This window comes from Erithacus rubecula (genome assembly GCF_903797595.1).
Source record: "Erithacus rubecula genome assembly, chromosome: 3".
NCBI classification, from domain to species: Eukaryota; Metazoa; Chordata; class Aves; order Passeriformes; family Muscicapidae; genus Erithacus; species Erithacus rubecula.
In genome coordinates, this window is record NC_136689.1 from 32,698,327 (window position 1) to 32,711,233 (window position 12,907).

Below are 12,907 nucleotides of genomic sequence, written 5' to 3' on the forward strand. Positions count from 1 at the left end.
CAGCTACTCATTCTAGCATACTTTCAAAAAATACATGAGCTTGAAATATTGTTTGTCCTTCATGATCCCTGTGGCAAAATTTCTGAAAGGGAGACTGTGAAACCTCTGTTTATTCCATGTGCCTCCTCCCTCCTCTGTTTCTTCCTCATCTGCACCTCTGTTGTCTGCCCTGAGTTTTTTCTGATATTTATTTTTATACATTGATTCATTATTTTACTTTTCGAAAGTTCTGTCAGTCACTGATATTTTGATAATTCTTTCCACAGGCTTCTGGATGCATCTCTAAAACTGTATTATCTTTGATTTATCTGCCATTCTCTTGCTAGCTCATGTATTTCTTTCCTATCCCCCAGAATGTTTCTATTCAACTCAAAAATCTTTCAGTTTAGTCTTCCTTTCTTAATGTGATTCTATTTCCTGCCCTCTAGTTGAATGCCTGATTAATCAATTTTACTTCAACTGTGCAATGACTAGGATATCCTGCTGAATGAGGCTGAGAGTCATTCCTGCTATGTTAATGTTTAGGAACTTCTTTCAAGGTATTTTGGTTTAGAGTTTTTGTTGTGCCAGTTAAACATTTATCACAGAACATGTAATTGCTTCCACCTTTTCCATTAGGAGCCAAATAATATAATTTTTTCCAAGTGTAGAAAACATTTTTTTTTTAGTATAATTCCTTTCAAGAGGTGATCCAGCAGTGGAATAGGAAAATGATGAGTTCCCTTGGTTAAGGGAAGAACTGAAAGGCTTGAGTTGTTTAGTTGGAGGAGGGACAGATGTGAATGAAATGCCCATAAGTGTGTAACAATCCATCACAAGGAAGAATGGAACAATCTATTCTCTATATTATGGATGTATTAGAAAAGCAGTAATGGGAAAATCACAGCAGTGCTGAATGAGGTTAGGCTTCTCAACACTGGGAATAGTGAGACTCTGGTGAAAACTGCCTGGGCCATGGGTGGCACCTTCATCTTCAAAGGTTTTTAAGAAAAGGCTAGAAAAATGCATGTGTTGGTGATGACACACCTGGACCAGCTCTTGATTAGGGCAGAGGGACTGACTGTTTAGTCTTTTTGCAGTCTCTTCTAAGTCTGGTTTTCTTCAGTTCTTTAAGAATTTTGATCCACACCTGGATGAAGGGCTTCACAAGAAACCTCTAAATCAGCAGCTCAGGCTGTCCCAGGTGTTGGCTGCAGCACAATCTCATTTCTGGTACCAAAATATTGCCTTTACTCCTTCCTTTTCCAGTCTCACATCATGCAAGCCACACTGTGCCTAGCCCAGGAACATCATTACCTTTTAAATACAAGGAATAATTTATTATACATCAGTTGCTATCAGATAGCAGCTAGGCACTCTTTTTCAAAATCCCTAAGTTTTTGAAAGGTTAATAAAATTATTGAATAAAAAAGGGAAGAATGACACAGTCATGCCAAAGCTCTGAAAAGTAAAAGTATAGTTGGAAGTCAGTGGCATACTTTACTCATCATCTTTACACTCACTCTTGAATTCACTTAGATCACCAGCGCTGTCTTAAATTCAGATACCTCAGAGTCTTGTGCAATTTCAGGTTGGGTGCAGGGAAGTGGATGAAATCCTCTTGCCTGAGGCAGTGAAACAATAGATAATAGAGTATAGGAACAATTCTTCCAAGAGTTGAAAAGTTTACAAGTCATGCAGTGGGCATTTCTATGTCTAATGTGTAAGGTTTTATGTTTTAATTGCACAAAGGATTTCCAGTAGTCTTCACATTAATTTTAATACAGAATTTTCTTTTCTGGTTGCATAGTATAATCAATAAAGTTTGGTGAAATGACTCATGTGAGAAATTCTGATGCTGATAACAAAGCTTTTAGAGACCAGTGTATGTTACCTGTATATCCATTTGCATCTTTTGTGCTGCACTCTTCACTAAGCAATCAAATGCTTTATTCTATGACTGCCATTCCAGAATCTGAAACAAAAGAATTATTTTTCTGCCCAGGGTGTCAATGCATCCAGCTCAAATGATTTTGTAACCTCCATCACATAGTAACAGTGTTACTAAAAAATATAGACAAGTAAGGTGACTGGGAAACCTGCCGTTCTCATGTGAAATCCTCTTCAGCTTAAATAGTCCATTTTCAGTGAGTTTTGACTTTAGCAATCAGAAACAATCAGCCCCCTGGCAGTAAGACTGAAAGAAGAATAAAAACCCTCAGGCAAGTAATATTTTTTGCAGAGATAGCAAAATTGATATATTATAAAAAGGGTTTTAAAAAAGAACAACTTTCAGAAGGATGCTACAGAGAAAATGGTTCTGTAACACTGTCAGCAAAACTTCAAAAAGCTAAAATTCTCTTGACATATCAGCACACCAGGCATGGTAAAAGAAGTGAAACAAGAAAATCAAAGTTTAATTTATATACTTTATTGCCGAGTGAACAATAGATAGTCTCCTGTGAAGGATGAAATATTGGATTTTGTATTGCTCCTTCTGCAATAATGAATGTGTTACATGGCCTGTGTTTGCTTTATGTTCCACTCAGTCTGAAATTCTGGTGCACTGAGAATATTTGAAAAATAGAAATGTTGAAGGAAAAAGCAAATTCAGTAATTGAAATCGCTTATAAAATTACTTTTTTGGATAGCTAACAAAATCTGGACAGTGCTGCTGTTAGTGTAAGGGACAACACTTGCTTGTCTGAAATATTTCCTCTTTGGTGAAACTGGGGTTTACCAAAGAGAGCTGTTGAACAACAAACTGGCAATGCAGAGAAACAAAACAGTTGCAAATCTGTTTTTTCTGTTACAAGTTGTGATTAGCATGCCTCATGTTAAGCCTATGATTTTCTGTTATAATATAGACTCTGTTGCTGTTGTGTCTCAAACATTTTGTCATCATTTTTCTTCCTGAACAGATTTTTGTGTTGCAAAGTTTAGCTGGTTTGTACAAATTATACAAGTCTAAGAAAAGGGGTTTATTTTGTAGGTTTGTTTTTAATTCATGCAACCTTTTTGCTGAAATGCTTTCTTGGGACCTCACTAGATTGGGAAAATTGTAAGGACTTAACCACGGACATTAACAACAGTAAGAACATGGAATAGAACTAGAGTATCATCTTGACCTGTATGGCTGTGCACTTCAGCAGAGATTTTGAAATCTGGTGACAAAGCACATCATGTTCCCCTGAAGCTGGCTCATGAGTGTGGGGGCAGCCTGTCACTGCTAAGAGTCACTTAACTCCAATGGCTGGAAAGGGGGCTGTAGTTAAAGCAGTTCTTCAAGGGTATAACTGCCTCTTAAAAAAAAAAAAAAAAAAAATCCCAGAAACTTCTGTGCCATTTCCTTTCTTTTTCTACATCATTTAGATACAGCTTGCTATCTTGCTTAGTCTGGGACCAAAACATCTCTGAATGGGGGGAAGAATGGAGGAGAATACAACCCCACGAGCTCTGGTTGCAGTCCCCAAACCTGGTTAATACTCTCTTGGCAGCAACACTGTGGAAGAGAGACCTGTGTGTGAAGATGAACATTACTGGTGACCTAAATGACCTGAAGTGAGAATTCAAGAAAAAACAGTAGAATTTTATAAATATTCTGAGCTTTTACAATCAGAGCAATTACAATCATGGAACAAAATGAAGGGGCAGAAAAGAATCACAAATTTAAGACATTCACAGAATAACTAGGTTGGAAGAGTTGCCAACCAATTATTTAGCACATTGTCTTAGCTTCAATGCATTTGATCATATGATGATCTTTGCTTTGTTTCACCTCTGTTCACCTGAGAAAGTGATTTTTTTTCAATTTTTTTCATCTTCCTCACTGATTCTGTGCATTCATTAAATATCTAGAAAATTATATCCACATATTTTAACAAATTTGGCTCTTTTAGAAGTTTTTCATTTTTTGTTGGAGTGCTTTATGAAATTTCAAGTTTTGGAGAGTTTGAGTTTCTATTTATTCCTATATTATAGTTGAGACATGAGAGATGACAGTAGGACCAAAATTATTGACTTGTCTTGCTGATGTTGGGCATATGTAATGCTTCATTTTTCATCTTACTTCACAAAGGTGTCTGTCTGCTTAAAGCTGAATCATGATATTCATTACTGGCCACAGGTGTTAAGCTGTCTAGCCAGAAACTAAGGAATTTGGGAATGGCCAATTGAGTGTTTAGCCTGATAAGCAAATAATACTCAAGATATTGTCAGGAAAAACAAGGAGGGAGAATCTCCTTCTCTAGAATGGCATTTTAGCTTTGTTTTCCTTTTCAGGTCTTGAAACCTCTTAACCCAATTTTCCCATTCCAAATCATAAAACAAATGTCTGCATTCCTTTATGGACTTTCACTCCTATAAGCTGTGAAGGAGGAAAATAAAAAAACCAAGCCAAACCATCAAAAGCCTGTTGCTTTATTTATGCCATTGATTTGAAAACCAGACAAGTCACCCAGAGGAATGTGCTGTCAGTAAACAGAAAAAAGATTTAGACATACATACCATACAGTAGCACAGTGTGTTGGATCCTGTAATGTATGCCTTGCTTAGAAAAAAAATCTTAAAAGGGATTCTCTGCACTCCTCTGAGCTCCTCCATGAGGCAACAGGCAGAAGGGGGATGTGTGTGAAGGTGGCAGTGGTTAAGGGCTTCAAGGAGATGGGCTGCAGGAAGGTGAGGGAAACAGCAATGCAGAGGGTGGGTTGTGAGATGAAGGAGCATAAGCAACATTCTGTTTGTCACTGAGGACCAGATGAGTGCATGTAGGTCTGCCCCTGTTTTTTATGTTACTGCAAAGGCAGCTCTACTGCTGTTTTTAGAGGAAGCCTCCCAGCTCAACATACTGTGAGGATTTAAAAGGCATAAGTGGTTCACTTACAGAGCACCTGTAAATATCACTACTTAGGATAATGTGCTATATAGAGTCATCTTGATTCATTAATTTGGAATTATTTAGAGCACATTCTGTTAACAAATGGAGAACAGGGAAGAAGAAAGCAATCTTGAATGAAAAGCCTCTTGATAACTACAGGGTAAATTTTTGGGTGCATTGGGATAATAAAAATGTAAACTATTATTAGAGAAATGCGATGCAAACATACTGCTTTCCAGTCATTTTCTGCTGTGCCTTTAGAATTTCCATGAATTTGAAAGTAGAAGCATCCTGTAGTTTTTTAATGTGATTTTGGTGGAGACAGTAATTTCTGTGGATATGCTTAATATTATTTGACGGGTGTTCCTTTCTATTCTAAGTACCTGCTCCATTATCTTCCTGAGGCTTCTGTTTTGACAGTGTCTTGTCAGTATTGCTACACATTTGACATACCATGTCCAAATCTAGATTTGAGATGGAAACGTACACACCATGCTGAATAATTGAAACAGCAATGAACGATTCCTATTTTGAATGATTCCTATTTTCCATACCTTATTTTAACTCCTTTCATACAGTGAACAGGATGTTCTGTCTTCTAGATGTATGACATTCATACATTTCTGTGCAAAGCATCAAGACTGGGTGCCTTTCTCGTATATAGTTTTTATTCAAATACCTGCAATTGTCTTCCTTAGCAAAATATAATAGACTATAATGTAATGAGGGTTGTACTCCATGTTCTGATAATCTCTTGTGGCGATAAATCCTATGAATGAATAAATTATTTCCTTGAATGAATGCAGTGTTGAATTTTTAGCTTCAATCTAGTAAGAGATTATGTTGCACAGTCGTGAATTGAATTAGGCATTGAGATCTTAAATGAAGATTCTCCTACACTGTACTTTTATGCATCTTTTCTTGTCAGTTAATGTTAATTGACCTCTGTGACAAAATAAATAAATGTTAATCCAGGAGTATCCTTCTAAATTTTGGAATTTCTATATTGGTATTATATCATAATCTCCAAAAGAGTCCCATGTGTTTTGGTTTTGATCAGTTTATTTATGAAACTGCTAAGTGTAGTCTGGGACTTAGAATATATCCTTGTTTTGTCAATCAGCTTAATGAAGTTATGGTACAGGAGCACTTGAAATGAGCATCCTCCTGGGACATATTGTCCCTCAGGGTGGAAATGCACAGGACTCCCACACAGAATCTCAACTCTCCAGAACAGCAGGATTGGCTGTTTCACTGTCCATCTTTCAGCAGTCCCACTGGAGATAAAATATGTGGCTCACTTCCTAATACTGACCACATTTTTTCAAATGCTTGAAAATTTGATGGAGCCAGTAATACTGCAAAATTTCAGCTTAAATGCAGGGGCCAAATCTAAACTAATGCCTGAAACACAGCAAAAAGTAGTAAAATAATTTTCAATAATATATTTCTGTATATCTTTACATTAATATTGTACATTTTTATTCACTAAGTTTGGCATTTTGGGGGTTTTTTTTGTTGGTTTGCTGATAACCCTGTGAATCTTGCTGTTATTTTGGGTCAAAGTAAATTCCAATTAATGCTATGCAATGAAAATTCCCACTGACAAAGGGGAATTCCTCCCTAAAGCTTTAATAACTCATATCTGTAGATTCTTGTCAAATAACCAGCACTGCCAATTTCATAATTATCTGTAACATGAGATGTACCTGAATGTCACTATCACTGGACTGTGAAAGATAGCACTCTCAGTGAATACCTTTGCTTTCTTGTCTCCTCAGGCACTCATGGTATCAGCCCCACATCAGCTGTTGTTGACACTTGTTTGGGTATAGTAGCACCCCTTGTTGCTTTGCCTGCATTAGCCAATGTATTTTTTTCTTGACACAGTAGTTGTATGTAGTCTCTGTCTTCTCCTGTAGTGTAGAAAGCCTGAATGGTTTTGTTTATTTCAAAATTGTTTGTCAGAATTAGTTAAACTCGTGAAAGGATCATGGGAAAATTGTCTTGTGAAAAACACATAGGTGGACAGTATTGGAATTGTAAATGAATAGCAGTGGATTCATTGTCTGTGTGATTATAATGGCCCATTATACCAGGAGGTACTAACAGTTTCTCAGAACAATGTACAAGATGACCAATACTAAACAGTGCAACTTTATGGAAAATGAATGGGAACTATGTAATTTTCTAACAGGGAAAATACAGGCACTGTATTTTCACTGACTTGCTTAAATAAACAAGTTGTTGCCAGCCATAAACTGAACATCTTAAGGATGACTAAACTTTACAAATGGCAATTTATGTCTTCAGAGTAACTCATGGGGGTTATCTAAGCTCTAGATTTAAATCACTCTATTATCATTCCTGCTGTCTAGTAGCTGCACAGTAAATAGAGTTTTTTAAAATTTGGGTTTTTTATGGGAAAACACACCTTTTTTCTTTAGGCCAAATACTTATCACAGTCTCTCTCAAAATCCAGCTATACATGTGGTCCAAGAATAGAGTTAATTTGATTATTTTACTTCACAGGTTAATGCATTCAACAAGCTGTATGAAGTCTGAGGAGAACCATGCATGGAATATAAACAGCTTGTTGCAGCACATCAGGGCACTGTGCTTGATTTTTTTACTCGTGACTCCAAAATCCCTCTTACTCATACTGAATAACTCTTAAGGTTCCATAATGGACAAATAAGAGCAAGAAGAAGATGCTCCCCATGCAATATTAATATCTGAATTTCATTCCAGATAGCACAAAGGATTAATATTCAGCATGAGTAATTCTGTGTTTCCTCAGGCTTCCTGTCCATGAGTGTCATCATTCAGAGTTGCAGTAGAAAACTGCACACAGGGGCCCCTATATTTCAAAGGCTGATTTGACCTTCTGACCTAACCAGGTTATTTCTGTGAGGTTGTTCTGTTATAGGTATGAGCATCTAGGCTGTGGCTCTGCCCATGGGTCATCAGATTTCCCAGCAGTTTAAGCTGTAGCTTTTCTAAGATATGAAGTAATGAGTGATGTGGTACAGATTTTACAGATTTTACTTCCTTCACTGTAAGGTTATAATCATGAGAAGCAGATGTGGTCTTTGGATACTGTTCCTTATAGTCTCTAGTCTGGTAGCAATTTACTGAGATTTAAGAAAATTCTAAGCAAGCTGCTGATATTCTCTCCACTGGGAAAGTTAAATATGCTTGTGCTCAGTTCCTGCTTTAAATTATTTTTTTACCTTAAGGATTCCTTGGGAGTTGGGCCAGTGTTCATGCATGGCTGTAGGTAGTCTTGCAAGGATGCTGCCCAGCCTTGTGGCTTGTTTTAGTGTGATTTACAATTGCTATTTTCAAACACAAATTCACTTTCTGACTCTTTTCCAAAAGATTCCTCTAGTTTTAGTATTTTCTTCAGGTAAAAATGGCAGCTTTTACAAGCCTGGTTTTATGTATTTGTGTAGTTTTGGTTTTCAAGTGCTACACTAGCATGTAGTTTTGGTGTTCTGCAAGTAATTAGTTATTGTTCCAAGTGATTCTGCAGATGAGTTTGTTTGGTGAAATGGGCTTGTATGTCAGCAGTTCTCATCTTGTGGCTGGTGGTAAAGGTTGGAAACTATTTGTCTAGTGGTATTCAATGAAGTAATTTTTCATGAGATCAGCAAGAATTCAAGAGAAAATCTTATGGTTTGTGATGATGTGATGATTGTGGGAGATGCCTGATGGTATGCAGGGACTTTGTGGCTAGGAAATGGTTAAATTATTCTGCTCTGAGGGAACCTACTGTGTTTTATGTTGTTTGGTTTTGGTTTTGTATTTTTTTTTTAATCTTCCAGGTAGTCCTTGGTCTTTTTCCTTAGTATTTAGATGAAGCTTTTTAAAAACCTATTAAAGCATTTTGGATTTTCTTAGAATGTTGATTGCCCTTTGATCTGAAACCTTCAGAAGCAGCTACCTTTTTCTGCTGAACTGCTGAACCTCCTCTTATTATATTCAGTGTGTGTTTCTTCCAGGCAGATAGCCTAGTTTTTGATTGCATCTTCTGCAGTCCTCTAAAGTTTTTAATTCATTCAGTCAGTCTTTGTTCAAAATATAATTGGATTGTGTTGTTGGGGTTTTGCTTTGGAGAATGCAAGTGGAACTGCAAAAAGAATAATGAAGTTTCTTCCAGAAAGGTGGGAATATAGAACATCTATAGAATATCTTATTACTGTGGCACTAGTTTAGTATGAGAGAGCCAAGAGGAGGAAGAATGCCATTTTCCCTAGGCTTTGTGTATAATGTCCAGCAGTTTAGATGTCTGTTGAGTTTCTCTTACTAATGCCAGCTGTGCTGAGCTCTCTGATATGGGAGTGGCTGCTTCCCTTAGCAGAAGCGAGGGGAGGTCAGTCATGCCAGGACTGGAGCAACTGGGCAGATCTGTAGGGACACCTGCAAAAAACTCTAGAGTGACAGGAGCAAAGACCCTGTGGACATAAGCCACTACTGCATCAAATAGCCAACCAGGATTTAAAAAATCAAAGTTTTCAATTTTAAAAAATGAAAAATTTCATTTTGTTCCTCCTGAGTGCCAAGAGTTTATATTGGCATCAATCTCCTGAACCGTAGCCATGTTATTCATTTCAGAATAATGGAAGTCTCTGTATGTAATCAAATGGAAAATCAGCTAGAGAAAAAACAACTATATCAGGGTTCTGGGAGAATTAATATAGTGAATGAAGTAAGGAATAATAACTGAAAATTTCATTAATGAAAATCAAAGCTGAATATGGATAATGGGAAAACCAAAGTTTAATGTTGATAATGGTAAAGGAATAGAGGCAAAATAATGCAGACCAAAATTATTGAGGAGACTAGTTTGCATTAACCTTGCCAGTTGATCTCCATTACTTTACATTATAATTTTAAAAATGAATAGCAGTTCTTGTTAAATATCAGTACTGAGTGAATTAATTTAATTTATTGTAAAAGACATGTCCTTCACTGTACAATTTTAGATTTAAATTACAAACCTCACGTTGTTGCTCCATTACATTTGAGCATGAAAAGCAGTGCATCAAGAAAAACACAAAATCAAACTTTGAAATGGTGTCTCCTTAATACCTTGTGTTTGTGACTCCCATATTCATTAACTTATAGATTGTCAAGATATAGCAATGTACAGATATTTTAGGAGTGTCCTCAGCATGAATATTGAACAGTCCTCAAATCCAGACCAGTTTTCTCAATGTTGCACATAGAGTAGAAAGGATTTATTGTTGTGGGGTATAATTGTGTTTAAATAAAACAAGACCAAGTGAAAGAGGGCTCTTGGACCTGACAAAGAGACAGTCAAGGAAAGATCCTATAGGAGTGTCTAAGTCAAAATGCCACAGAGAACAAATACAGTTGTGCAAGTCAGAAAATTAAATTAGCTGAGCACTTTTAATGCAAAAATAGCTATCTACAGTTATTTGTCAGTAAAAAAGGTGTTTAACTTTCTGTTTCCAAGATGATGTACATACCAAAATCTTATCTAGTTTTAGAAGGCATTTATATTCGTTCATGGAGGTGAACACTATAAACTCTTCAGTGAAAATATTCAGCTTGTGTTCTAAAATCTGTAAGCCATAATTTGCTGGAAAACCAGAGCAAACCTTGGGGTGGTGTGACTGACTACTTGCTGTCTTTCCATTTTTGCCCTTTATTTGCTACTGCCAAGGCAGTTTTCCTACTGCATGAACTATTAGCTAGTTAATAGTTAGAACCTCCCAGCCATTCTGATGCTGCTCTTCATCTTTTCTTATTATTTCTTTCTAATTGATAATTTAGTCTGATATGAAAAAAAACACCAGCAAAAGCAGAATATCTCTTAGCTGTATGAGTTATGTAAGGAGTATGTTCATCCAGCAGAGTCCTACAGCCTAGTTTAAAACCTGCACATTTTTTCCATTCAACTTGCATGAATTTAGAGATCAGTTGTACTGTCATGCATTTGGCCTCATGAATGCAGTATGCATGGTTTTATCTATTGCAAAAATTTATCAGAAAAACCCATTTCTTGTCTAGTTGAATTTCCAGAGGAGGAAATTCCAGTGGTCTCTTCCATGACCTTTCCACACCACTAAAAAGACAACTTTTGAGACTGAAATTATAAACACTCATCCAGGTCATTGGCATATATAATCACTCTTTCCTGATTTTTAAAGTTGTATAAGTATTATTCATTCTCTAGTATATCTTTAGGATATCTCAGAAAGTTGTTGGTTTGTTTTTTTTTTTTTTTTTCTCATGACTAATCGAACTTTTTCACATCTTTTAAAGCTTATTTTTGACTGAAGAGAGTTTTTTCAACTGCACAACTTGCTCATTTGTACACAGGTACAATGGTGTGATTTTCTCCAGGCTTATGTGTTAACCTTTGTTCTCCCCTGTCTTTAGCCTTAATTATCCCATAAATTACTTTGAAATCCCTAGGTGCAACCTTCCTATTTTTAATTCTTAAGTGATATTTAAGTTTTATTTATTGCTGTAGAAGCACAATGAGGCTGCAGAACGTGAGTAGACACAAATTTTTGACCACATGTCTTCACAAGAGGTTGAACAGTAATTATGTTCTGTAGGTTCTCCTTAGAAACAGCATTGCCTTTTTCTTTACTTCTTTTGTCTAATCTATGTATTTGAGGCCAGGAATAGGTTTATTATTGACTTAATAGCAATAGGGACTATTCATCCTGTGATGTTTTATTTTGTTTTGTTCTGTTTTGTTTGGGAATGCTTTCTCTCTCCATCGTGTCATTTAAGTGCTTTTATACCTTAAGCTTCATTTCCCACTATATCTGTTTTCTAAAATGGTACTTTCTCAAACCACAGCCTTAGTTCAATTTGTGTAATTCCTTCTTCCCTGCCAAAAAAACTTGGGGCATTGTCCTTTGAATATATTCACTGGATTTTAATTTCCGTTTTTATTTTCTGTTGTGTTACTTGCCCATTTGCCTTATATCCTGTGAAAAGATTCACCCCAATCATCTCCATGATTAAACAAGACACATACATCCATGAAAAAGTACAGAGAGCGTTACATGAAAAAAGTTTTTTTTCAGAGTTCAAATCTGTAGCATCAGGTACCAATCACAGAAGAAACTATTTTGTTTGACAAACAAATTCCCATGTTTTGTTTTAGAATCAGTCTGCTTGTTTCTTCTGGTAAAATAAAGTTTGAAGAAAGTGATTTTTTCCCTTCCTTACTTGATTAGAGTACAATACATATTCTTCTGCTGCCTGCAATATGAAGGAAAACTCTTGATAGTGGCCATTTCCAGTTAGCTCTTACTGTTTCTCTAACTTGCCCAAAGAAAACCAAGTGTTAAAAGAACAAATAGCAGTTCATTTGCTTGTGTGACTCTTCTTTTTCTAATTGTAATTATCTCTGCCCTCTAACAGTATGCATAATAGAAAAGAGGTTGTGTAGTTGTGATTTACAGTATCAGTTCCTTGTTGGTGTTTATGTAGTACTGCAAGTGGTGCATGGTTTTAATAAGCAAGTAAGGAAATAAATAGGTAACTCACTTTACCTCTTGCTTGTCTCCCTAGTAACATTTATGTTCTGGTTACAGGAGCCTAAAAACATCCTTGTTTTATATTTAATTTTAAATAATTTTATTTTACAAGTACCTATTTTAAGAGAGGCATCTTTTAACTCTATTGTTTTATTTTTGTTAAGGATCATAAATAAGCAATGGAGTTAGTAACATGGTACAATTCTGTTTGAGTCTTCATGTCTGAAAATAAGGAGTAACAAACATTAGCCTTTCTCTTGTAACACTTCTCCCAAATAAGTTTTGAAATGGATGCAAAGCCCATGGACTGTTGCACATCATTAATAAACCTCTTCCCTCCTCACCAAAGCTACTGTGTGGTGGCAATTTTGTGCATGCTCCCTGGCAATATGCATCTGTAATTAAACTCAGCCCCAGTCACAGTGAGTGTGAAGAGGTTGGTTTACTCTGCTCTCAGAGGTGTCACATTGGGAACTTGGGAGGGGAGGATACTTCATCTACAAAACAATTTGCAAATACTGCT

General features: G+C 36.3%; 2 protein-coding genes across 3 annotated transcripts in view; both read left to right on the forward strand.

Moving 5' to 3' along the window:
• Window positions 1-12,907, forward strand: part of VWDE (von Willebrand factor D and EGF domains) — a 458,699-nt gene that overhangs the window by 276,911 nt on the left and 168,881 nt on the right. The window lies entirely within an intron of this gene.
• The window catches only part of THSD7A (thrombospondin type 1 domain containing 7A), a 263,208-nt gene that overhangs the window by 147,167 nt on the left and 103,134 nt on the right, over window positions 1-12,907 (forward strand). The gene's annotated exons all lie outside the window — the stretch shown is intronic.